This window comes from Athene cunicularia (genome assembly GCF_003259725.1).
Source record: "Athene cunicularia isolate RWA chromosome 1 unlocalized genomic scaffold, athCun1 chr1_part2, whole genome shotgun sequence".
NCBI classification, from domain to species: Eukaryota; Metazoa; Chordata; class Aves; order Strigiformes; family Strigidae; genus Athene; species Athene cunicularia.
Window position 1 is genome coordinate 77,101,939 of NW_020799092.1, and position 26,291 is coordinate 77,128,229.

The 26,291-nt window shown below is 38.9% G+C and overlaps 1 protein-coding gene across 1 annotated transcript in view; it reads right to left on the reverse strand.

Annotated features, from left to right (window-relative positions):
- The window catches only part of CELF2 (CUGBP Elav-like family member 2), a 386,209-nt gene that overhangs the window by 308,112 nt on the left and 51,806 nt on the right, over positions 1 to 26,291 (reverse strand). Inside the window, exon 2 of the mRNA XM_026868456.1 lies at positions 9,095 to 9,130. The gene's annotated coding sequence lies outside the window, so the exon portion shown is untranslated. The remainder of the gene's footprint in view (positions 1 to 9,094; positions 9,131 to 26,291) is intronic.

The following is a 26,291-nucleotide window of genomic DNA, read 5'->3' on the forward strand; positions in this document are numbered from 1 at the left end:
AACTTGAATTAATAGCCCTTGCCATTTGCACCAAAGTCAGTGGCACCTGCAGTTGTCCAGTACTTTTGATTAACCCAAACTGTATATCTGAGTAGTATTAGAAGCCATTTAGGCCCTTACTTTAAGCTTCCACTTCATGATTCTCAGTTCATCTTTTAAGAGGGTGCTACCAAAACTGAATTTCTACGTGTATATTCTTCTCTCTTGATCAAGTAGAGCTGTCTACAGTCTTGGTGACATACAGTCTTAGTGACAAAGCTGGGATCAAATCAGAGATGATATTCATTGCACAGCAATGAGTAAACAGCTATACTCATGTTAAAATCGGACTGACTTGTGCAATCACTTTGGTATCAGCGGGACTGTTCTCCAAAATGAAGGAAGTGAAACATTGTGAAATTAGTATCTAAAAGTTCAGAAGCAAAATAATCTGAAAGGGCTGAAAGTCAGGTCTCTCTTTTTTTAATGTTAGGTTAAGCCTAGTATCTTGCTTTCCCCTCCTCCTTTCTCCATGGACATTCATTAAGGGTAGATTATGGCAAAGAGATACGATTTGCATCCACTCTACATTATGGCTTTGTTGATCAGGACTTAAATGTTCCCTGCAGGAAACAGTGTGAAAGCTCTAAAAATTCCAAGGGTTTGAATGAAAAATATTTTCCATTATAGCTCAACTAAGAGAAGCACCGTGCTGGCACTTTGCTGTTGTAGAAGTGCTGTGTAGGGTACAACTTGCAAACTTACAAAACGCTGGGAGAACGTACACAGAAAGTGGGGTAGGTCCTCAGTGGCTCCAAACTGACAAAACATCACGGCTAGTAAGAGAGTTACAGCACCACCACTGCTCCAAACACAAGAGTTTGGGGCTCACAGTTGTCTTCTGCTGACCACAGAAAAGCTCTAGGGGCTGCCTGCTTCTAACGGCAGGACACAGATGGGAATATCTGCATCATCTCACAGGAGGAATCTGAAGTCAGCACCCTCAAAAAATAAAAAACAGTCACCAATTACTGCTTGCAGGTCTTGTGTCTGGCTTTATGTAACGCATCTAGTCCCACTGTGATCATTGCCTTTTAAAAATGTGCAACATTTATGGACTCCAGTAAAAATGTTTTTAATATAATGTAGATGAAGTATAAACTCTTAACCTTGAACACTGGGGAATGTGCTAGGTTCTTGGGGGTTTTTTAAACTTCTTTAAATAATTTACCAAGAATTGTCTAAGATTTGCTTATAATTCACAGAAAATCTCTTGGAATCATTCAAAAAGTTGCAGTTCTTGTGTTACAATAGCTGTTATTTCATAAATAAAAGCGATGCTCAGAAGGCAAAGAACACTGAAGAGAGAACTACACCAGAGTCTCTGCTGTCCTAGGGGTATTGGTGGGGGGTTCCTGACACTGTCCCATCCAAGTATCTTAGCACGGCTTTTCTGGGACCAATAGTAAAGATGATACACAAAAAATCCTGTACATCAGCAGTTCATTTTTAACCATTTCTAAAACATATAATGATATAATTTAATATATATCATATAATAACGAATGATACGTGTCTTGCCTATGCTGTAGCAAAGGTACTAAGGGAAAGCTTCTCAACTCTGCCAAGTTAACAAAACTCTCCTTGACTTCTGTTGCTGGTTTGCTTCTCCAGAAGCTGATGTGTCTACACCTTTTTTACCCCTCAAATGCATATTTACATCTGAAGTTATTCCAAGTGTCATCCTTTCTACTGACTTCCTAGAGAATGTTGTTCTCATGATCTTAAGTGTTAAAAAACAAAACAAAACAAAACACCTAAGCAAAGGATACACACAAATTACTGACTTGGAGCACAAATACTTCAACAGAGATGGGAAATAAAGCAAGGAGAGGAAAAAAGGCTTTGTATTTTAAATTGGTTTCCTTTGCTGTTTCTCATAATGGAATGGCCTCTCAAAATCCAATTGTGATGGTCCCTTTCTCTATCTTAATTCAAACTGCTGTTCAAAGGCTCATTTTTTGTGCAAACCCAAGAAATACCATTCCTGTGTCAGTCAAATGTTCTTCGCAGACCGATGTAAATTTAACTTAAACCAGTCAGATATTGCAGCATTATTAAGTGGAACAGATAATGAACCTAAATAACTGCTCCATCTTATTAGTGTAGCCCTCATATACTTTCCATTTTTCTTCAAGCCCTGCTGCTTAGCATTCATACTGCCTGATTTGAGACTAAAATTAGATTATAGGAATGCGTGCTTTTTACAAGAGGTCTTTTATTTGTTCCATAAAGTATTTAGCACTCTTTAGGCACTGTATAAATAAAAATAATCACGATCTTGGAATTCACCTTCAGGAATGGAAATGAAGAGATCTGAGTCCTTTAATTTCTGCTGCGCATTATCCTCATTGGGCACGTTTGGATGGCAGTGCTTTGTAAGATGAGTTAAAAAGATGCTTGGAAGTCTGGTAAAGGTGAATAACAGAAAAAAAAAAAAAAAGAAAAAAAAAGAGAAGGGAATATGTATCTAGTTTTAGAGCTTTACAATAGGGAATATAAATAAAAGCCCTACCAGACTTTTAAGATAAAAGTCTGCTGTCAAATTCATTAGTGTTTGTGAGAGATGCTAACAATTGCTGGTGAAAAATTGTTGTGGGTTCAAAACCCGGGTCACTGAGTAAAATATCTTGCATTCATTTTAAGATTCAAAGGCTACATATAATTAGAAACCATTTCAAGACTGTGAGCCATGATTTCTGAGGACTCTGCACTGTGAGAAGAGTGACTGCCTTCTGGGTCAGAGTCTTATCAAGTCCAACAATCATTTCTGTCTGACTTTCCCCCTCCTTCCCAGGGTCTATATTTAGGACTTAAGTACCAAATATTGAAAGTTTTTTTGAGGTTAAGCACTCCAATGTCCTCAAAACTCCAGTAGGCATTGGCTCACATCGCTTGGAACTTTAACACTTATAAAACTCAGGTTGCTAAGATTCACCTTAAATTAAAGCTATCATCAGGTGAAACATCTAGTCTACGCTTCTCCCCCAGGCTCCACTTTCAGGCAATGGAGAAAGAAAAACAATTCCCCAAGGTTATTCACCCTGTCCTGAGATGAGGCACCTATTTCTCTTCATTTCTCCCCTGGTTCTTTCAATTGAGGACTTTTGTGATAGCTAAATTTAGGCAGTGTGAATCCTGCTATTGGTATCTTAGTAATTTTTGAATGCAAGTCATCAGTAAGCACATATGGATAATCACCTCTATGCTCCTTAGGCTCCTCTTAAGATTTTAAAAATATCTCTTCAGAAAAGGATCAGATTGCACATAAGTATGTTTTAAGATTAACATTAGCTGTAAAAAGCATATTTCAAAATGGATGTAAAACAACAAAAAATTGCCAACAGCTACTAGAAGAAATAACTCCATGTCACATTTTAATGATATTGAATCTTTACTTTGAAAAAATAAAAATCAGAATAGTGGAGAGACAACTTGTGTATTATTTCCTAAAAAAAACCCCAGATTCACTTACAATAACATCATACTTCTTACTATGGCAAATAATTACTGTAATTTATATTACAGCACCTGAGAAAGACCAAACAACATCAGGGTATTCCTGTAGAGCACAAACAATGGGTAACAGGCAGACCTGCTTGCAGTACAAAAAAACAGCTCAAGGGTTAGATGAAAGAAAAGTAGTATTTAGAAATAAGCATCTGAGGCATAGAGAAAGGTCAAACATCAGATTTATTTTTTTTTTTTTTTAAGGTAGTGATTAGTTAAATTCAAGTCTCAATGTAAAATAATGATTTTCTTCAGAAAATAGCAGGCATCCAAATTATGGAAAACCTGCTCTTTAAGACAGTTGAATTGAGAACATTTAAATATCGAGGGCTGGAATCTTCTTCTTTTCTTTTTAATGATGTGGTTTCAGAAAAGATACAAGATGATATCACTTCCAAAGACTAACTCTGGTTAGCTGCATATAGTTTGACATTCAAGAGATTTTAATGTTATCAGCTACCACTGCCTGCCACCTGGGATGAACAACATTTTCTTGACCTATTATTTATATACCTCTAAATGAAAGTGAGGTTTTGAGAAAGGATTTGGACTTGGAAAATGGAACTTCTCCATTAGAAAGGAGGGTCACAAATGGACTGTGCCAAATCCCTGTTTTATTTAAGAGAGAATTAAACTTCAGTGTGTGTGTGTGTGTGTGTATATATACATGTAAGGAAAATTCTGTCTCAGATTGACAGACACCATTTATGGTGGATGGGTGTTCAAGCCTGACATGGCTGGCAAAGCAGCACTGGTGACATGAGGGGACATCCACAGTATATAAAACATGAGGGGTGAACGGTATAACCTGGTGTTCTCAGGGTGAGAGAACTTGTTTGGCAGAAGACCTCAATGGAAAAAGAACCAGAAAAGCAAACACAGAAGCTAAGCCCGGCTCCCACCGTCCATGCAAAACCAGGGAAGACAGCAATTGAGATGTCAAGTAGGTCTTTAGTCCATGCCCCTATTACTGTCAGGAAATAATCCTGTTCATTTTATAGTAATTAAAATGCTCATAGGTGTTTTATTAACTCACTCTGCAGAGCCACATAGATTTTATAATTCATCCAAGCACTTACAAGCAGTTACTTGGGTTAGGCTGTCAAGACAGAAATGATTCAAAACCCTGTGTACTTAGCTCCTTCGAAGACATATCATTCCCTAACACAATGGTATTAGAAAGACTGCTGACAGTTAGTGATCAAGAGATTTCATTTTGCTTGTCATATGGTGGGTTGTCAATTCTTCTTTTCCCTTTAGATAAATGCTTAGTTGCATTAGATTTAAATAATGGTGAAGTTGCAGGTTAACATTTTTCAAAAGTACCTAAGTGACTTCAGTACTTAAATTCTATTTTCAAAATGCTGTAGACACATAAGAACGTTAAGTGTCTACAGTAAATGCATCTTAGACATTATTAAAGAAATTTATGGAAAGGTGGAGAATAAAGCCCCAACTCAAGAGGGCTTACAATTTGTACCCTACTCCAGACCTCTGGCTTAAAATCGATAAAGTTTGCAAATTATTACAATTCTAAGACAAGCTAAAGATTTAAATTTCCATTTTGAACATATTTGGTTGTTTTCACAATCAATGTATCCATGTCACTATATTTGATTTTAGATTTCATCCTACCTTTCTGAAAAGATTTCTAAATGACAGTTTTAAGATGGCCTTTACCTCAAAATACATCTTCTCCTGAGTTATGCTCAAGATTTAAGCAGGGCTGCAGAGATCTTTTTTCCTATGAAAAATACCTATGCAAATTATTCTCATTTTTTTTTTTTTAAACAGTAAATATGAACAGCTTAGAGGAGGAAGTGACCACCTGAACTTTACTCCCCACTGTCCCTGAGTGAAACGTAAAATTGAGCCACCTCACAAAAATGTAAAATTAGCCCAGATTTTGCTTCTGTTATTGTTGCTAACCTAGTATTAAACAAATAAATAATCCATGCGGTTAGTCTATATTTAAAATATTTGCTCTTCTTCAAATATAAAGTAACTTTCACAGAAACAAACAGAAGTGGGTAGAGACTGAAATCATTCCTTTGATATTGAAGCTGAGTGTTTTCTCATTTAAGCACCAAACACCATCTCCCTCATGCCCATAGGGCTTTGCACTCTGCTCGAGCACTCCACCTCCCTCATTTACTGCTCCCCTCGACTGCTAAGCTTGGATGCTGGTCTATGAAAGGACGGTTACAAGCTTAAGGACCACAAGATTTTAGGATCTTATCTCCATTCATTAGTTGTTCTGTATCATGTTTAAATGGTGGGTTTCTCAAGTTAAGCCATATTTCTTCTAATACTTTTAGTTTGGTCTGTTATTGCAGGTCCCATCTATGTGATGTGGAGAGCAAACACAGTTTGAAATCAGATTGCTGTAGCAGCTATAGAACATTTAAAAGGAAAAAAAAAAATAGGCCAGACCTTTATTAAATTTTAAAGTATGCCTTCGCTACACTCTTGTAAAGATCCAAATAGGGTATTCAAATCTCTAGAGATCACCACTATAATTTCTTTATCATGTTCCATTTAAAATTTAATTATGTAGTCTACAACAAGAAGTATCCGAGTACTCTAAATAGGTCATGCAATGAACAACTTAATATTATAATAAAGTTTTTCTTGTGAAGATCCGTCCTTTGATGCGCTGTTGCACACAGAAAGCCTTTCTTCAAAAGCACCCCCACAATATACATTCATAGATATAATAACATCATTTAATGTAAAAATTGTAAAGCTTCTTTACCATATTTTAAGTTTAAATTTTCAATTCCTTCTCTAGCCTGAGCTTCCCCAAATCATCAGAAATAACTGGTAAATTAGAACTGACATAATATAACCATGCGGAATATTTTTGTATCTTTCAACAGACAAAGTTAATCTATTATGGTTCCTTCTAATGATGTCCACCAACTCAGATTTTTCTACTTTTGACTATCAGTGATACACATTCTTCAGTACAAGAAGTAAGGTAATTTCTTTTTCCTCTTCATTATAATAATTAGAGAACAATCAAGCAGTATTTAATGGAAAATTACTATATTAAAAAGTCACCATTTACCAAAACACTTTGTTGTATTTGCTTTTTAAAAAATGCACATACATAACCTCCCTTGATTACTATAGAACTGAAAATATTCAGAAATAATCTCTTTTATAACTTCTATTTACAAGGCTTTCTGGGAACAAATCCCTAAGTTCTCTTCTTGAATTCAACTATGTAAAATTCAGAAGGGCATTTTGAGAAACTTCTTTCCCCTATTTTTTTTTTTTTTAAACGACAACAAAAAATTAGCATCACCAGTGCCTAGACCTCCCTGACAGTCAGACAAAATATTCTGATTACAGACACATCTGCTCACACTTACATTGCTGCAAGTGAAAACCCTTTCACCAAGTTTATGAATGTTTGAAAAGGATTTGATCAGTCCTGGACACAAATATAGCCACAAGTGATTATTGCCCTGAAAAAAGGCCTCGTGTTTGCCTGCACAGATGAGAGTTAGGTTGCTAGCAGTGCAGAGGGGTTTTTTTTCTGCCCTATTGGACAAAATACAAAAATCACAGTGACTGTGGGAAAGCAGTTAGCAGTTTTATCATTTCAAGGTTCAACACCTAAAATTTTAAATGCTATAAAGTAGTTGCAGGCTAAAGGTGGAAGACGTGGTGTTGGTGGTGAAATTAGACTGTTTCACTGTTATGAATTAATAATAGCAAAAGGGTTCACTTGAAGTTTGAAAGAAGAACAAAAAAATATTAGATTAATACATCACAACATAAGATTAAAAACCCAGAGGAACTGCTTGTTTAGAGAAATGCAGGAACAGGTGAATCCCCAAGAAGGCTGGAGGACTAGCCAACCTGTGCACAGCTGTAAACGTTTGTTTTAAATCAAGACAAGATCATTGGTTTTAATATTTATAACACAATTACAATGCCTTGTGCGCATTGCTTGTATAATCTGATTTTTACTTGCGACATCTTGCCGCAGTAGAAATTAAAGCCTTATGGTAATAATTCAAAAAGCACATTTAGGCAATCATTAATGGCAAGTACGAAACCGGATGTTTATTCAAGCAACTATACCTCCCATTTTAACTTTAATTCAAAGTGAAATTCATTTCTGCAGTACAAGGACTTCACGTTTCCAGTATATTAGTCATATAAAACCTAACCGATTGGGGCATGCGTTAAACTGGAAATATTTTAACACTAATACCAGTAAAAGATACAGCTAAGCACTGTTATTGACATTCCTAATTAAGAAGACAGTTTTTTTTTTTTTTTTTTTTTTTCTTTCTTTCTTTTTTAATGTATGAAGAATTGTAACTCTTTTGTGATGAAGATGAATAAAATCTTGGACGTGTCAGGTAGTCCTGATCATTGGTCAGCACTTGAAACACTTTGTAAAATTTCACCAGTGTATTTGCTTACAGAACTGATGATATCAAGTGATATTAAGTCGTGAAAAGAAAGGTATCTAATAAATGAACAGCTGATATAAGTCATGCAAGTATGTACCTATAGAACAAAGTAATGTGGTAGAGGGGGGGAAAACCATCACATACAATGAAACCCTACATTTTTAAAGTTTATCAATACAGATAAGCCAACTAATATACACCATAACACCATAAAGGCAGACATCTTTCCTCTCCCTTAGAAGCAGAAATAATTTGCATGTATTACCATGCTTAATAAAACTGACTTTCTTGTTGAAATACTCTTTTTACATTATATATTGTATGAACTACAACACTGGTATTAATCAGAGGATAACAAAACCTCCCAAAACCGTGACCCCATTAAAATTCCCTTCACCTCAGAGAGAAAAACTGGTGGCAGAAGATGCACGAGGACTGAGCACACCATTTTTTTTTGCTCATCAGGCATCTCTGCTAAGTGACAGGTTACCACATCAGATTTTTTTTTTTTTTTCTTTTCTCTCCACCCTTTTCTCTAACAGCATGATTATGGCATTTTATTGTGTCCTCTGACAATATGTAGGCAGGTCTCTCTTCAAAAGCCTCTATTGCAGCCTGGGAGTCTTGTCTAGTTCTATTATTTTATGAAAAGCTTTTTCACCGTAGAACAATTTGGTCTAAGCTGCTTTCCTGTTTTCCAATTGAAAATACCTTAAGATCATAGTGTTTTTTCCTGCTACCTCCAAGTTTCCTTCCCCTCATCCCTCAGGTGAAATTTAAAGCAAAAGCCAAGCCACCTGCAATGGGTATAATTGCACAGCTGGAAGAAAGCCACATCTAGGATTTTTCTCATCAGGTGCACAACTGTGCTAAGCCTCAAAGCAACATCAACATGTTGCTTTAAGTTGTGTGGGTTTGGCTGTGCCGGTATTTCACAGGTTTTCTCTGTCTGTGGCATGCAGTGTGAGTTCTCCTCTCTGTGCCCCCCCCTGTTCTCAGTATCCCATCAGTTTTCCTTAGAAAAAGGATCATGTTCTGGTTCAAAAGGTCATGCTTCTTTCACCACCTTCCAGCCACCGATATACAGATGCAGTTTAGAGCAACTTGCTTACCTTGGTAATGTTCCAGATAACTCTGTGGCAGTCTCTCTGAAAGACACAAAGTGAGGAAAAATTAGCTTGTGTTTAAAGAAGCTATAAAATTTTAAAGATGCCTTTATATTGCTTATATTTTATAGGAGTGCAGACACACACTCAGAGCTTTATATGCAAATGCGTCATTTGCAGATGCGACGTCCGCATGAGCATATACACAAGAATGTGAAAAACAGATGATGGAGTGTGATCTAAGGATTTCATCAGAATAAAGTTCTCAATGGTTCAATTACTCATTTTTTTAGGCATAAAATTATCACTATTTCAAATGCCAGCACTGTATGATCCTACATAGCCAAAACGTAGCAGTGGGCCAATTTTCCAGTGGAAAAAGTTCCCTTTTTTTAGTACTGCAGCAAAAGCAAGACATTAGACAGATTTATAAGCATGTCATGCACTGGAAAAAAACACCATGTTAATGTTAAAGCTTCTTATATTGTGTTTTAGGAAATAGTTATTTTCCATATAAGTGATTTTTGATCCAATTTACTTCTTTGAGCCTGTTTTGTGGGTCTGCAATTTGTTTGAGGGAAACTGAGATAGTGAAAGTGGGCTAATGTGTGTCACGTTAAAGCACAATTAAAGACATTGTCATTACCTATGTACACAATCCTTAAAATACATCCCAGATCTACCACCACCATATGCTCCTCTCCAAAGCATGTTTGCTTAGAACTTATCCAAACATCAGGGAAACAGTTGGATAGCTCAATTTCTTCTTTCTCTCCCATGTATAAGACCTTAAAAAACACCACAAGGAAGCTTAAAGAGGTTTGTTCTCCTACACTTGACCATAGGTCCATCTCATTTCACACTTTGATTGTCCAGTTATGAATTCCCTGTCCTATCTTTAAGTTTGCTGCATGAAAGATATCTGGTTAGTTCATGCCCTATTTGCTTCAGTTCAGATCCAAACTGCAAAATTTCACATCTGTAGCTCTGAAGTTGTGGTACGGGACAATTCCCAACATAATACTGTCTTCTCCTCGTTTACAGCTGAGGAACAGAAAATCCTTCCATCCACTTTTACATACAGGGTGAAAAAAAATTTATAGGGGGGAGGTGGGTCTCAAAATCTTCCCAAAACCATGGATCTAGTGGTCTGTATGTGTGGAATCAAGCCTATGTATTTTTGTTGCAAGAGTGTAAACCTTATTTGAACCCCAACCCTAATTTCTTTAGGAATTCAAAGAAAATAAAAAATTTTGAAGGCTCTTGTAAAGCTTCACCATGTTCTGAAGCCAGTTTCTTTTTGATGGGGCAACTACAGAGTTATTACAGTAAAAGCCCAATAATTCAGAGCTCTTCTTTAGTTCTAGATCCCCCATGCTTTTTGGTACTATGTGAACTATAAGCAAGTACAGGGGTTTTGTTTTTTATTTATTCCTTTTTTAGTATTATTCAGCATCCCACAGTGACACCCAGGCTTCTTCCTTAATGGTTACACTGGCAGTTATAGACTCATTACAGTGTCAGAGAAAATAAAATGGTCATTCTGAACATGCAAGGCTTTGCATTTTCGTTGAGTCTATCTTCAAGCTATGCAGTTTGCTGGTCACAGAATGTTGATTTAAACTGCCCAGTGTTTTGCTTCAGAAGGCACAGAGCACAACCGTGTTCACTGGTTGCGAAGAAAAATAAGCAAAAAATAAAAAGATGGCTCACAGCCTTTTCTTGCACACACCATTCAGCTACAGACTAGAAGATGCTTAAGCCCTCTCAGAGGAGCCAGCTCCCACCCCAGCAGAAGCAGACAGGTATGTATTTAGCAGGTGCCTGTGATCAACAAAGTCCATGATATAAAGGACATCGAAGGTGAGAGCCAGGAGCAGGAGTAAAGAAAATAGAGTGGAGCAATACAGACTTGGTTTCTATAGGGTAATTTGATACGCCTATATATCTATATTATTTTCATTAAACTCCTGCAGATTAGTATCATACCACCTTATTTTTCAAGCCCTACTCATAACTTACACAGCTCAAAGAATTAATATGATATTTTCTATCAAAGAACTAAATGGTTCCAACAGTCCAGAAGTTTTTCCCCTTTCACCACTAATCACAGGCATCATCTCCTTTCACTGAAATGCTTTTTTTTGGGAAAGAACCTGGACTAAAAGGTCAAGCTGGGTGTTTCTTTTTCTTCTTCTATAGGGGCTCCTTAGCCTTTAGCTACCTATTATCACTAATAACAGAATAGCACAAATCTTATTGCTTTAGGGTGTGGGAGAACATTTTATAAAATAGCAGTTGTTCATCCAGCTTAAAGAGACAACCAGGCGAATTGGAGGTGGGTATTGCAGGAAGCATCAAGAAGCAGAAAAGCTGTTTAAAGGATGATGTTAGACTGGAAACACAGTCAGCTTCTGAGCAGAGCAGCGAGTGATTGGTGCCATCTAAATTTCTAAAGATTTTAATTTTTGTTAAATAACCCTCTCTACAAGAGATGCTGGTCTTATGAAAACAATTATTAAATAGTTGATAGCGTGGTAAAAAATCTGAATGTGATCAGAATGTTAAAAAACCTGCAGGCTTTTGGCATATACATTTTTAATGTAATTAATTGTGTTGCCAGTTTCACATTTGGTCAGATCAAATTCCAGTTTTAAACAAAAATATGTAAGGTAATGATTTTTGAAATACAGGCCAAACTCAAATAAAACTCTGAAACTCAGAAGTAAAAGAGGTGTCCAATTACTTCACAACCATCAAAAAATGTCACTGTTTCTCATCAAGTCAGTAAACATTTAAACCATATAAAAACCCTAAAGACTCCTTTAGATTATTAAGCTAAAAATATTGTTTTCCTAGAAAACAAACACAATTATCCCTTCAATCTCACTGGAAATAAATGGTACATGGACTGCTGAAGATGGTTAATGTCCACTGTAAGTGTCCTATAAATATCAGGAATTGAAACACTGCTCTATAAATATATTTCATGAGAGTTTAAAAAAAGAAAATCTTATGGAGCAAATTACTCATCAAGAAAACCCTCAAAGTTTATTTAAAGATAATGGATACTCATTCTGCAGTATTTCAAGAAACTCAAGCTAGACTTATACAACCAATTTTCAGATCCCTAGTACTCCTAAATGACACATACAATAAATATAACTCATAATTTACAGTATCTACAGAAAAAAAAAAAAAAGGATAAAAACAAGAGAAGGATAATACTCAATGGGAAAATGAATATAAGACTATGTATTTTCACCTCCTGCCTACGATACAAAAGAATGACCTTGAAAAAGAGTGAGGATGGAAACCTAAATGCTTCATCAGGACTGCCCCAAATTCCACTGAAATCAGTGCCAAAGCAAATAGGATAAGCTAATGCACAACAACACTAAGGACAGAGGACAAGGCTAAAGATCCTGGAAAACCTGTTAGGAGGAGGGTGACATTCCAAAGCGCAGCTGCAGCATTTCCGGGAAGGTCATTTACAGCTTCCCAGCATTTTGTGTTCAGCCACGCAGGATGGGTCTGGGACACTGTGGTCCATACATATGGAAGATGAACGCGCTGTTGATGCCAAGAGGGTGCTGGATGGGAGGTCTGCACCCCAAACTGCTACCCCGCAACATGTGGTCTTCCATAAAATCAAATTGCAGATTTACAAATTGTTCGTTAGACCTATGAGGAGCTTTTGCCTACTGAAGAGGCTCTGAATATCTCCAGAGAAGGCTACGTAGCTATTCTCAAAACCCAGAAAGCCAGTGTGGGCAAACCGAGCATCACCACACATTTTGTCATTTCTCTCTACGGGCTGATAAATCTTTCCCATAGGATTGGAGTAGGATGCATACCAAAGCAGAAAAGTACAAATATTTTAGTCAAAACCTTACAGTGAAGTGGAAGTGGGAAGATCTGCATAAAGATCAGCAAACAGACTTTATTTCCTATTAGGTTTGTTTAAAGAAAGTGGCTCAGGAAAACTCTTCAGAATGTTTGGAAAGTGTTGTGTTTGTATTAAATGTTTTGTTCACTGAGAAATCATATGGTGCTCTTCTCTCAGAGGCTGGCTGGCAGCTGTTGTTACTCACCTACATGAAGGGTTTGGCACAACACAGCACTGGGGTTTAACTGTGCATCTTTTTTGTCCGGTTTAATAGTCTACGCTGTACTTCTGCAGAGATGTAAACTGAGGCACAAGAGACAGGGCGGGGGTTTAAAGGGCAACTGAGGTAATCTTGAGTATATTCTACTAGATGCATGCCAGGAAATTTAGCAAGTACTGAGTTCAAACCATGCGAGTCAAGACTATGCTTAGAAACATTTTTTATTTTTTTCTGCAGGATCATGACCCCTAGTGATTTGGAAAGCCTTAGGTCTCCATCGAGAACAATTTTTGTTGTGAAAAGGAAAGCATATGGATTGAAGCTAAGCAATCTGTCGGGGTGCTGGGGAAGATGCAAAAAGAAAGGCAGCAACACATTCCTGAAATCGTGTCACTGTTCTTCCTTTTTCCATCTCACACTTTGGGGTGAGGATAAAGCCCGCCTACAGCACACGAGGCACTTGAGGATAAGGACATGAGGATAAGGGCGAAGCTGAAGAAGGGATCTGTATGGTGTGCTGTTAAGAAAGCAGCAAATTACAAGCAGAAAAACCCCAAGATGCAGAATATGGGAGTCTTCCAACTTGTGAAGAGAAGTATCCAAACCCTGAGGTCATGGTTGTAGTCATTGGAGCCAGCAGACATCATTTCAACCAGGAGGGTTTAGAAGGTCCCGTCTTCTCCAAGGACAAGTGACCATGACTCATTTAGTTCCCTGGGATGTGTAGCAGCAGTTAGTTCTATCACTTACACTCATTTTCCATGAAGCACAAAACAAATCCCAAAGGTTAAGTTGATCTTTCTGGTTTGGGTGAAATGTTCAACCCTGAGTCCTATACTGGGCACAAGCATTAATCATACCAGAAAGGATATATTTGTGAACAGAAAAAAAGTACAAGTTGTAGAAAAAAAAAGGTATTTGAGAGGGATCACTTCAAAAGTTATGTATTTTTCCAGGAATATCCACTGTGGGCATAACCAGATATGCCAAGTGTGCTGATAAGGTGTGTGTAACAAATTGCAATCATGTTGTTAACTAAGTACTACCTTGAGATATTTCCATATATTGCATAACCATGAAGTTGCACTTTGTTTGGCCCCACAGGCAAATCTGGCTTGCCAGAAAAAAAAAACCCATCAAACAAAGAAAACACAAAAAAACCCCACCCCAAAACCCCCCAACAAACTACACCAGATGCTTTCGACGGCTCCTTCCTGGCTCTGCCTACAGGCAGTCAGGGATTCGACACCAACTCTCTACAGTACAGCCAACAACACACGGAAATCAGGGAAGAAAAGGGTCCAAACCACACACCTCTCAGCTAGTGGTGGCTCCTGTGACCACCAACTCAGAGATATGTCCCATTAACTTCAATGGCTTTTAATCAGACCACCAATAAATAACTTTTTAAATTGTAGGAGTCCATGCCTGCACACATGCTCACCGCTACTGCGTGGGCACGCATCAGTGATGTGGCAAGAGAAAAAGACAGCCACTAATTGTCGGCATAAAGCAGAACTAGAGAAAAGTTTACAAAGGGAAATGAAGGATTTTCCACTTAAAGCAAGGGAGAAAAACTGAAGAGGAATATTAAATTAACTTTAAAAGGAAGGTTGTATCAGGAAGAATATAATTGCTTAGTCGGAATTTCGCCAAGACTTGGGAGTCAATGTCTCTACTCTTGCAGAAAAATACCATGGGATTTTTAATGACCACAAATAGTCAGGACATTGATTTCACATTTCAGCTGAAAAATGGCACCTCCAAAGACATCTTGTTGTCTCTGCTCTTCCTAAAATCATATTGGGACTATGTCCAGGTAGACCTGGAAGAATTAATAGTGTGTATTAAAATATCATTGTGAGACACAAGATATTTCACCGGTCTTTAAATTGGATAGTTACTCAGCTTTGTTAGAGTGCAGTAAAATAAACAAGCTACATTTGGATGAAATCTGTGGTTTAAATTTTGGATTCAGTTTTGCTATAACTGATGGATTTCATAGAAGGTTTTGTTTTCTCTATGCTTTTAGCCACCTTTTTTTTTTTTTTAGAATTGTTCCCTATGACCAGTAAAGAACAAAATGATAGAAAGAATTTAATCCTTTTTAAAAAAATTAACATTAAAAAAAAAATCAAGATTTCAAACTGATACCTCTGTATGTATGTTATCTTTCACACAGTAAGCAGCAAATAAATACATTGCAGTTTTTAAACTTCACACAGAGCTTTGCTACCTAACAAGAACCATACATTTGCAGTAGAAATACTGCATAAACAGTCTCCGAATGTGCTATTTAAGTACAAGCTAAATACTCTTTTTTTAGGAAGTGATGTAACAAGTTCATATGTAAAAATCTATTTCTATACAAGCTGACATTCTGCAAGATTAGCTGACTGAGATAAAGGACATGAGCAAACATGCTTGTTGTTTTCTCCCATGCTTATTTTTAAAAGCTGCATTTTTCACTATTCTAAATTTGTTTCTTCTGAATTTTTCATTCCTCCTTAGGTAAGGAGGAAAGAAATCTCTGTTTATTCAGTGATAAGTGCCTGCCACCAAAAGAAACGTTAAGTCCAGTGTACATCCAGTATACAAAAAAATACCCCAAATAAAACATGCCTTCTTAATCATGATTTATATATTTCATAAAACTTTAAGTTTCAATTTAACACCACACCCCCCCAACATCTTTGAAAACCACAATATTACAACTTACAAGTTAAAGCATAATCCAGGCCAAATCCTTACTCCTTGCAATTTACCTACAAATCACAGCTAAGATCTTGGCCTCTTGTCTAAGTACCCACCAAGGACGTCAGATGAAAGCTCCTCTCTCTTACATCTTCTGTTCTGTTATTAAAGAGCAAGATAAAAAAAGAATAGGTGGAAGAAACACAGCACTGTGTCCATTTTATAGACTGGTAATGGGGGCACGGATTGGATGCAATTTAGCCAGGGTCATCAGGGAGAAATGCCAGGGCATAGAGAAGAAATGAAGAAAGATCCCACTTTGGTGCTTTACTCCAAGGTCAGACACTGCCATCGTGGATGTGCAGATATGGCTGTTGCAGCACAGGGACTGCCGTTACCCTGTGTTTTCTCAGGGAATTGCTGCATTTTGAAAGTTAATGACTCAGAAACGAAGGAAGAAAGCACCATGGGTACAGAATTTGGGGCTTTGGGGCACAGCAAGCAGCAGGAAGAACATGTAGGAGAATCCACCGTGGTACCAACTCCTACATCTTCACCCTGTTAGTACAGGGAGGGAAAGAAGTGATGTACAGGCTCCTGCCTCAGGGAGCTGTATGAGCTCAGTGGGAGGCAAATACCCTCTGTCTCTCTCCAGGATGAGAAGAAAGATCATCCAAAACAGAGCAGATGTTCCTCTGCATATGCTCATTAAACCTACTATAACCTCCCTGGGTAGAAAATTTTGCACACTTGGTACTTGACTGACCCGTAGTTCATGCTACCATTTCCACTGGTTGCAGTGTTACACTTTACCACCCTCTCTTCTCCACTGTACAAAGGAAAGGAGGGGAATCACGCCTCAAGTCTCAGCAGTAATTTGAGGTCAGATTCACTTGTACAAATGTAGAACTGAAGGAGAACTCTAGGCCATGTGTTAAGTTCTACAGAAGAATCATAGGATTATAGAATGGTTTGGGTTGGAAGGGACCTTAAACATCATCCAGTTCCAACCCCCCTGCCATGGACAGGGACACGTCCCACTAGACCAGGTTACTCAAAGCCCTGTGCAGCCTGACCTTGAACATTTCCAGGGAGAGGGCAGCCACAGCTTCTCTAGGAAACCTGTTACAGTGTCTCACCACCCTCACAGTAAAGAATTTCTTCCTTATATCTAATCTCAATCTAACCTCTTTCAGTTTAAAACCGTTACCCCTTGTCCTGTTACTACACTCCTTGATAAAGAGTCCATCCCCACCTTTCCTGCAGGGTCCCTTTGAGTACTTGAAGGCTGCTATAAGTTCTCCCTGGGGTTTGAGATGATGACAGAATATGGGTAATGAAGTTGATTGCTTGGCTCCTTAAGATTTTATTACCTCATGTATTTCCCATGCTGTTGCTCATTGTCCATGATAGTTGGGTTAAGATTTTGGTTTTGCTGTACTATGGGATGCTGATCTATGACAGGATGCAGTCATTGGTCTTGAGGCTATTTACAATTGTGTTTGAGAAGTTCAGGATTTTCAAATATCCTTGGAGCACTGATGTAAACATGGTCATCTTACTGCTAGGTGCTCCTGCATGTGGTTCAGGTTTTGTTCAGGGTTAAGCAGCTATTTAAGAGTATCACCTGCAGATCTACCCCAAGGTTGGAGAATCATGAATGGCTGAAGGTGTGGAGTAGCATGGGCAAGTACCTAGAACAGTGGGCACCTCTGGTGTATTGGAACTTCACTCCCAAACAGGTGCAGAATCCTGAAGAACTAGTAAAATATTTGGAAAAAGTGTGTTGTCACCCAGGTAATTCCAGAGAGGCACAGCTCACTGCAACCTGATAGGGCCAGCCCACGCCTCCCGAGTGCCATTAAACACTGTTCAGCACCCTCAAGAGGAAGAGAAGGGCTCTGGATCTGGTAACAGAATAACAGAAACTGCAGCCCCTACAGCCCCGAGGACAGGCTCTGCAGCTGAACCAGAGAATCAACCCATGACCGTGTCAGTCGCTCCCAGACAGAAGAAATACCCAAGAAAATCCCCTCAGTGTAGAGGGTGACAACAAACCAGGCCCATCACAAGAACAGGAGGAGGCAGAGACAGTGATAGTCTCCTGGTCCTTATCCCTGGGCAAGCTGAGACATGCGGAAAGATTTCAGCCGCCATCCAGGTGAGCAACTCGTTCCCTGGCTGGTCTGGTGTGGGGATAGAGGGGCCAGTAGTGTGGAATTAGAGGGTAGGGAAACCAGACAGCTGGGATGGATCCCTGCTAGGGAAGGGGACATCGACAGAGCCATTGGGAAGGAGACACAAAATCTCAGTCTCCGGAGGTGACTCCTGTCAAGTGAGGGAGAGGTGTCCCTTCAAGGAACGTTTTGTATGTCATCCAAGTAAGTGGACCAGCTTGGAGAGAGGTATTCAATCCTTGAGGGAGCTAGCCATGCGGCAGATGGTTTACTGTGACCCAGATAACGCACGGCTGCCCACAGATCCAGATGAAGTCCAGTGCACCCGGAACCAGACGGCAGAAGTTTGTTCGGAGCACACCATCATCGTATGCCCGTGTATTAGCTGCAATGGACTGGAGAAACAAAGAGGGACTAAAAGTTGATGATGACTACGACAATATGAAGTAAGTAGCTATTCCCCCATCATTGCAGCTGTGGAGAAAATATCTCAAGAATTCCAGCAATTTAAAGAGGACTTGTCCTACTCCCCACCTGCACGGACTAGGATCTTGGCTATTAGGAGCAGTCGTTTCTCTACTCGAGAGAACTGGTATACACCATAGGGGAAGCTGTAGCATTGCCTGCGTGACTATGGAGAAGACATGAAGAAATGGGATGGAAAACCTACCTACCTCCTAGAAAAGTGGGTACATGAGTTGGAAGGAAGAACAACTACAAAACAGGGTTCTTTTAGGCGAAATGTTGCTCTGGTTTCCAGTAATCAAGTGCCCAAACAGAGCAGAAAGGTTGAGTTTGCTCTCGAACCTATGAGAACAACTTCTGATTTGTATTCACAAGAAGCGAGTGATCAAGATGGGACTGAAGCCCGTGCACAGCACACTAACCCATTTGTCGTTAGCGGGTATTATGACCAACATTAGAGGGGCCCTGCCTCCAGCCAGGTGGAGGAGAGGGTCAGTCAAGTTTATTGGCCCATGTGGATTTGATTTTCTGGCACATCTGAGCCCCAGCAGTGGGTGGTGGGGTCTTTAGTGGACACTGGTGCTCAATGCACCCTATGTCATCAAATCTTAAAGGGTCAGAACCCATTCATTTGTCAGGAGTGACAGGGGGGTCTCAACAGCTGACTGCATTGGAGCCTGAGTTGAGCCTGAGTGGAAAAAAGTGGGAAAAACACCCCATTGTGACTGGCCCAGAAACTCCATGTATTCTTGGTATAGATTATCTCAGGAGAGGTCATTTTAAGGACCCAAAAGGGTATCGGTGGGCTTTTGGTATAGCTGCCTTGGAAACAGAAGGAATTAAACAGCTGTCTGTGTTACCTGGTCTCTCAGAGGATCCTGCTGTTGTGGGACTGCTGAGGGACGAAGAACAACGGGTGCCAGCTGCCACTACAACCGTGCACCGACGGCAATACCACACCAACCGAGACTCTGTAATCCCTGTCCATAAACTGATTCATCAGCTAGAGAGCCAAGGAGTCATCAGGAAGACGCACTCCCCCTTTAACAGCCCCATACGGCCAGTGCGAAAGTCTAACGGAGGGTGGAGATTGACAGCGGACTATCGTGGCTGAATGAAGTCACACCACCACTGAGTTCTGCTGTGCCAGACATGCTGGAAGTTCAGTACGAACCAGAGTCGAAGGCAGCCAGGTGGTACACCATGACTGATATTGCCAATGTCATGGTTTGAACTGTGCTGGTAGCCAATCACCATGTGGCCAGACATTTACTTCCCCCCACCCATCTCCCTGCTAAAATAGGGGAGAGACCAAGAAAAAAAAAAAAAAAAAAAGAAGTTTGCAGGTTGACTTAAAAAATATTTAGTAATGGTAACAAAACAACAGTAACAATAGTAAGTCAAAATGGGTAAAACGCAGCAGTGGCTCACCGACCGGTGACCGGTACACAGCCCACCCCCAGCAGTGATCCTTGACCACACCAGAAATCCCACCGCCAACTGACCAGGAAACCCAAACCGAAACGAGCGCGCACTGTCCCCTTATATACTGACCAGGATGTCACATAATATGGAATAGTTCAATGAAAGGAAAGTTAACTCTATCCTGGCCAAAATCAGGACAATGAAAACAGACACAGTTATTATTGAAGTACTATAGATGGTGATGGCCTACATTCTTTCCTTAGTTTCTAGGATGTTGTATGAGGCTGCAGTAAATATTTTCCATTTAAGACTTTGTCATATTTGTGTATGGCGCAGAGAGCAGTTATATGTGCACAAGCATCTTTCATGATGTAGCAGCTGTTGGTCAAATGTTGATGTCTTCGGTGATGAATGCCAAACAGAAAAAGACACCTAAAAGCTGTTTTCCCACACCTGACTCTTCCACCTCCTCCTTCCAATTTCACATGCTAACGGTTCCAAACTTTTGTATTACATGGAATTGGATGTTTTCATTAATATATGCAGTCTTGGAGACACTCAAAAAAGTTGGAGGTTTTATTTAAAATTATCTCAGAGAAGTAACTGATGATTTTCCACCAAGCAATGCCAACCTTGAAAGAGGCATCTCATTCTGGTATCAAAATACTTGACTGAATCAGAACAATTCGGATACTTCAGTTATTATGTTTTTTGAAATACTTATTCATTTTCTTACACAATGCAGACTGGGCAGCAACATGTATGTGGAGATCTCAAGTTTTGTGAGCTGATGGACTTCTGGAACAAGGTGAGATGCTAAAATATAGGCACCTCAGGAGAACTAACATTAGCTAGGAAGGGGATGGCCTTGCTTGCTCAATTCAGTATGCAGACAACTTGTTTTCTACAGGAACTGCATTGGCAGCTACCAGGGGAAAAAAAAAAAAGCTCCCAGAAAACAACAAGTCCCCTGAAAACCCTACACATTCCCAGGCTTTGGGGTCTTCCTACTTCAAGTTTTGAGAGCAGGGAACTCTCACTGCATTTTTCCACACAAATGCAGCAAATATCAGAACCCTCACAAGCTTAGCTCTTGCTGAGGTGTCATGTCATGCCTGAAGAGGCACATGCTGTGCCACAGCCAGATGCAAACTACTCTGTCTACGCTCCCAGCTATGGGAACAGAAACCATCTTTGATAAATGCTGCAGCTATCTCAGCCCAGCTATGAGGAAGCATTCGATGACTTTGGAAAAACCTGCTTTTCTTTATCAGAGGTTTCATCAGATGGATACAGGAACTACTGAAAAACAGTTCACCACCACCTGGAACACCAGTGTTGCCAACATATCCTTCAGACACGTGCCTGTATTGTCTTTTAATCTAACTGCTGAAACAGTTACTGCCTTTCTCTCTACTGGTTAGTCAAGGATAAAGCCACTGCTTGGCTTCTTTCTGTCCTGACATTTCCTCCTTGTTATCCAAAAACCCGACGAGGTCAGGCTGAAACATGGGATGGAGTAAGAAAAATGCAGAAAGGACTCTGTGAACAAGCCTGGCAGCCAGCAGCCTCTTTCCCATTAGCTGCAGTTCAAAACATCCCTTATACTATTTCCATAAATACTGCAGTATCTTCTGGAGTATCAGTGCAACAGATGTTGGACACTATTATTTTTTCATTCTTGTTTATTTGTTGTTCATCCGTTATTTTTCCCCTTTCCTCCACTCTTGCCACCTCTCCCATCCACAAATCAGAAGAGTTTAAAAAAAATACAGTCAAGCTTTGTGCTTACTGGTACCTCCACCACTTTCCAAAATGAACGTGGCAGGAGAAGAAAGGAGATAAAGATCTAATTCGCTGTCTTATTTTGAACCTTAAAAGGATGGGCTCATTTTTAACAGCCCTAAGCAGAAAGAATAAATCTGCTGAGCTGGCCCCCTCAGGAAGTTGAACTACACAAGTACCACTGTTCTCTAACAAGTTCATTAATGTTACTGAACAATATGTTGGTGGTGTTGTGAAATTATTATAGAAAGTGTTTTAAGGTGTAAGTTACCAGTGATATAAATCTACAAGCAAGTCCTTTTCTCCCCAACCACATCCAAACCAAAAGATGTTAAGATAGTTCTTTAATGGCAAAAAAAATATTAGGCTGTAATATGTAGCAGGTACATCTATTAATCATCAGACCATTTATGTTCTGTAATTCTACCACAGTTAAATAACATGGACTACTAAGTACCTGAATCAGCTATTAGCAAGCATTCCTGCTCATTAAAACTCACTTATTTAGACTTTAGCAATGGTAAATGTAACCAGCCCTGGAGGAGTGTCACAGTGCTTGGAAATGGCACATTAAGCTTCATTTACCCAACTACACTCCCAGGCAGAGGGGGGAGGGAAAAATATAGTGATGGTCCATAACGAAGCTCAGAAGCTTTTTGAAGCTGCATTAAGAAAATGACAAATCTTACAAAGAGAGCCATAAAGCTTCCTCAAGTACAACAGTTCTGCAAGGAGCTATTTATCATAGTTTGTTGAAAAGACTCCTACGTTTAATACTATTGGACTGTGAGAGCTGATTATTAAATGTAATTACAGAACTAGCACAGAAATAATAATTTATTGCAGAGCATAAGCAACACTGTATTAACAAAGAAGAGTGGGGAACATGTTCAGCATTTAGAATTGTATCATTAGCTTTTCTGGGAACATACACAAATGTATACACATTTAATTCCACATTAGCTTCTACTAACCAGAATTATCCTTCAAGAATTTCTGATCAGAGTCCATGCATTCATCTATACTTGGGAGTGAGAAAACAGTAGCCAAAGTGGATTGCTATTTGGGTTTCAGCTTTTATTCCTTTTCTGCTTAACACAGATTTATTAAAAAACACCCACAGCCTGCTGTCAAGATGTATTGCTCACATTTGCTTATTAGCAGCCCTGCAACAGATACACTTTTGCCACGATGCTGCCATTTGAAGCGAACACTTTATTTAGCACATGCCAGTTATCAGAAGACTGTCCATGCAGTAAACCTTCTGAAACAACAAGTTCTGATTTCTTATTGCTACCTGCAAGAATGAGTTTAACTGCTATTACATGTACATCTTTGCATGCTTGCTTGTGTATCTATCCATCCATTTTACCTTTCTTCGCTGTGAGTGGCTTTACCTAATTTCTTGATGCTGATTCTTACTCTCAGAAATCTGCCACTCTCATGCATCATCACTTGTCCTTCTTGGTGAAACCCCTTTTTTAAAAGCATAGGGTTCTTTCGTAAAGCCTTCTCTACTGTTTTGGGGTAGGCATACACACTTTTCCCAAACTACAAAACTGAACAAACTTAGATGAACAGCTCCTTACAGCCGAGGCTATAGTTTGTGCCAGCGAGCAGAGCAAAAAACCAGCCCTATCCCAGCAGTTTAAAAGGTCCCTTCTGGTCCACATAATTTAGGCTGAGTCAACTCTGCTGTTGGTCCAAGACTGAAACATTTTGCAAAACTATGTTTTGGAAGGAAGGTATTTAGTGACAGATGGATTTTATTTATTTTTGGGTAAAAGGAACAGCTGAAAACAGGTTGGGAACATCGGAGAGGTTCCTGGCACATCAAGACGGAGACTGAATGCATCAAGAGATGCAGAAATTGCCATCACAAGAACATGCATGCACTCATCAGTAATAGGGTTCACGCAGACCCTCACTTTTTCAGCAGTGATCTGTTTTGCAGTAGGAAACACAACCCGTAGTTTTGAAGCTCAACAGCCTCCTTTAAGCATCTGCATTCCCTCTTTAGTTCACTATGTAACAACAGCTTAATATTTTACAGGTAAAATTGCACTCAAAACCAGGAACTGCGTGCACCAACTGCAAGAAAGTCAGACTGCAAAACAGGTGCAAAGACAAGAAATCAAAAGTCTACCTTTAGGCGTTCATATCCATAGATTTTGTTCAAAGCAGCATTTCCACATGAGCTAAAGACTCATGGGTTACATTTTTGACTTGTGGATAGATTGTTAACAAAGATTTTCAACCATGCTGCAAAATCCTTGGGAGCTCAGTGCTGATTATATTGAGATGCTCAAAAAAAAAAAAAAAAAAAAAAAAAAAAAAAAAAAAAATCTTGCTAGCCATCTATCTGCATCAGTAGATACACAAGGGCATTTGAGAAAATCCCTCCTGGTCATACCACATCACTGGTGTAAAAGAAAACAAGTTTTCTTTTTGAAGGTTTTTGACTCATTTGGAACATATAAATCACGGCAGAAGCACTACCAAGTGACAATTATCTTGCCACAATAGCCATAAAAATAAAATAAAATCAACATGGATGGAATCCAAAGCAGGAGACCTAAATTATACATAACTATATTCATAAAACTATACCTCTGCTCAAAGTTGCTCTGTACACTACACATTTGCCAGGATCTCTTAATTTGCTGATGATGTGCTGCATATTGCGGTCGTGTGCAATTACAGTTAGCTATAATTAAGAACAATTACAGCTTTTATTTCTCCACTTGTTCTTTAAAAAGCACAGTTGTAATAATTTTTTTTTTTTTTTTTTTTTTTAAAGGTGAATATAATTATACATCCCTATAACATCTCCAATAATTAGTTTGACTCAAGTTTCTTCTGGAACAATTTTCATTTTAACTGTCAGGTCTGTCATCTACAGTCAATAGAACACATTGTAAAAAAATTCTATCATTAACCTCTTTTCACCCCATAAATCTGCAAAATAACTTGAAGAAATTGGAAAATTCATGGCTTAAACATTTAAAGGCCAAATTCAACTAACACCCCCTCCCTAGCAATACCTTCTTAATCACACTGAAACATTATTATTATTATTTTTATTATTATATTAGTTAACCATAACAATAATAAATTAAAGCTGGATATAAAAGGTATTTGGCATCTCTATATTTTATAGGCTACTTTCCAGCCCTATTCTCATAAAATATTCTCTCTACCGTATCTTTGTTTAGAATCTACCCGTGATTACTAACCATGCAGACTGCAGGGAAAAGTAATTAAGTTTAATAGAAGCCACCCTCATTTTTGAAGCTGCCCTCAATTTAAGCCATAGAAGGAGAGTAATTAAATTTAATGTGTGCCACAGCTTTTAAATGAAGATATGGCATGTAAAATTCTCTCACTCTGTGCATCTTTTCCCAACACTACAAAATAAGTGTTGTGATGCAAAAAGATAGTGAACTATCGTACAACCTTCAAATCATGTTAATTTTCTTTTATTACTGGCCATCTCTGCCAATGGGTGAGACCTTTTAAGAACAACATAATCTAAATCATGGGAACTGGGATGTCTGGAGTAGGATCACTGGACTGTTTCCTTATCCATCCTTTGCCCACATTATCTGCTTTGATTAAGTTTAGAGGAAGCTCTTGTGACAGGGTCCATCTTTTACACTGTTTTAACAGATGTAACAGGTTTCTGACTACAGCCACAAATCTCTATGGCACAGACAGTGTTTGCCAAGAAGAGCCTCCCCCACAGTACCTGAACTAGAAGCAGGCACTAATGAAATGCATTTCAAGACACAGTCATAGATCTCCCATGTATGTCTTCAGTCTTCAGGTCATCAGAAGAAAAAATTGTGAAATTGCCCAAGGCTCAGTTATTTTTCCAAGAAACAGTCTTACGACTTTTACACAGAAATACAAATTACGAACAAGGGCTAACGATAATATTTCACTCTCGCAAAGATGAACTTAATGTATGAGGACCTCTGAGACGGAGAGAGAGGTCCAGCCCTCTCTTCTTATGTATAAATAAAAGTTTCCTTGCAGAGAATCACAGAAGTTTCATCAATTGATTTAAAATAAATGGGGAATTTGAAGGTTTGAATTACTTTGTTAAAGGGAAGATGACTGCCATTGTTTGTTCAGAAGAAGGTTAGACTGAGATACTAACCTCACAATTGGTTCACAGAAGTGCTCACAACCTACTTACAAGCAGCCTCTTCCCTTGAACACAGATTTGTACCTATTATTAGGGTTGAACAAAACTTCTGTGCTGAAACCAAGACCAGACTTGAAAAGAAAAAACCTGGGGACAGAATTTCAAGGGCCTTTTGGTCCAAAGGCTCCCCCAAAAAGCAAGACAGTGAAAAAAGGAGAAAAAAAAAAAAGAAAGAAAAAAGTAGAGAGAGAGAATAAATAGATTTTTTTATTTCAATTTTGAACGTCACCACAAACTTGCTATGTACTTCCTGAAGAGAAGGGTTAAATACTCCATTTTATCAGCATAGAGAACTGATGCCCATATTCCTGGTGCACACCCCACATTGCAGGAACCTG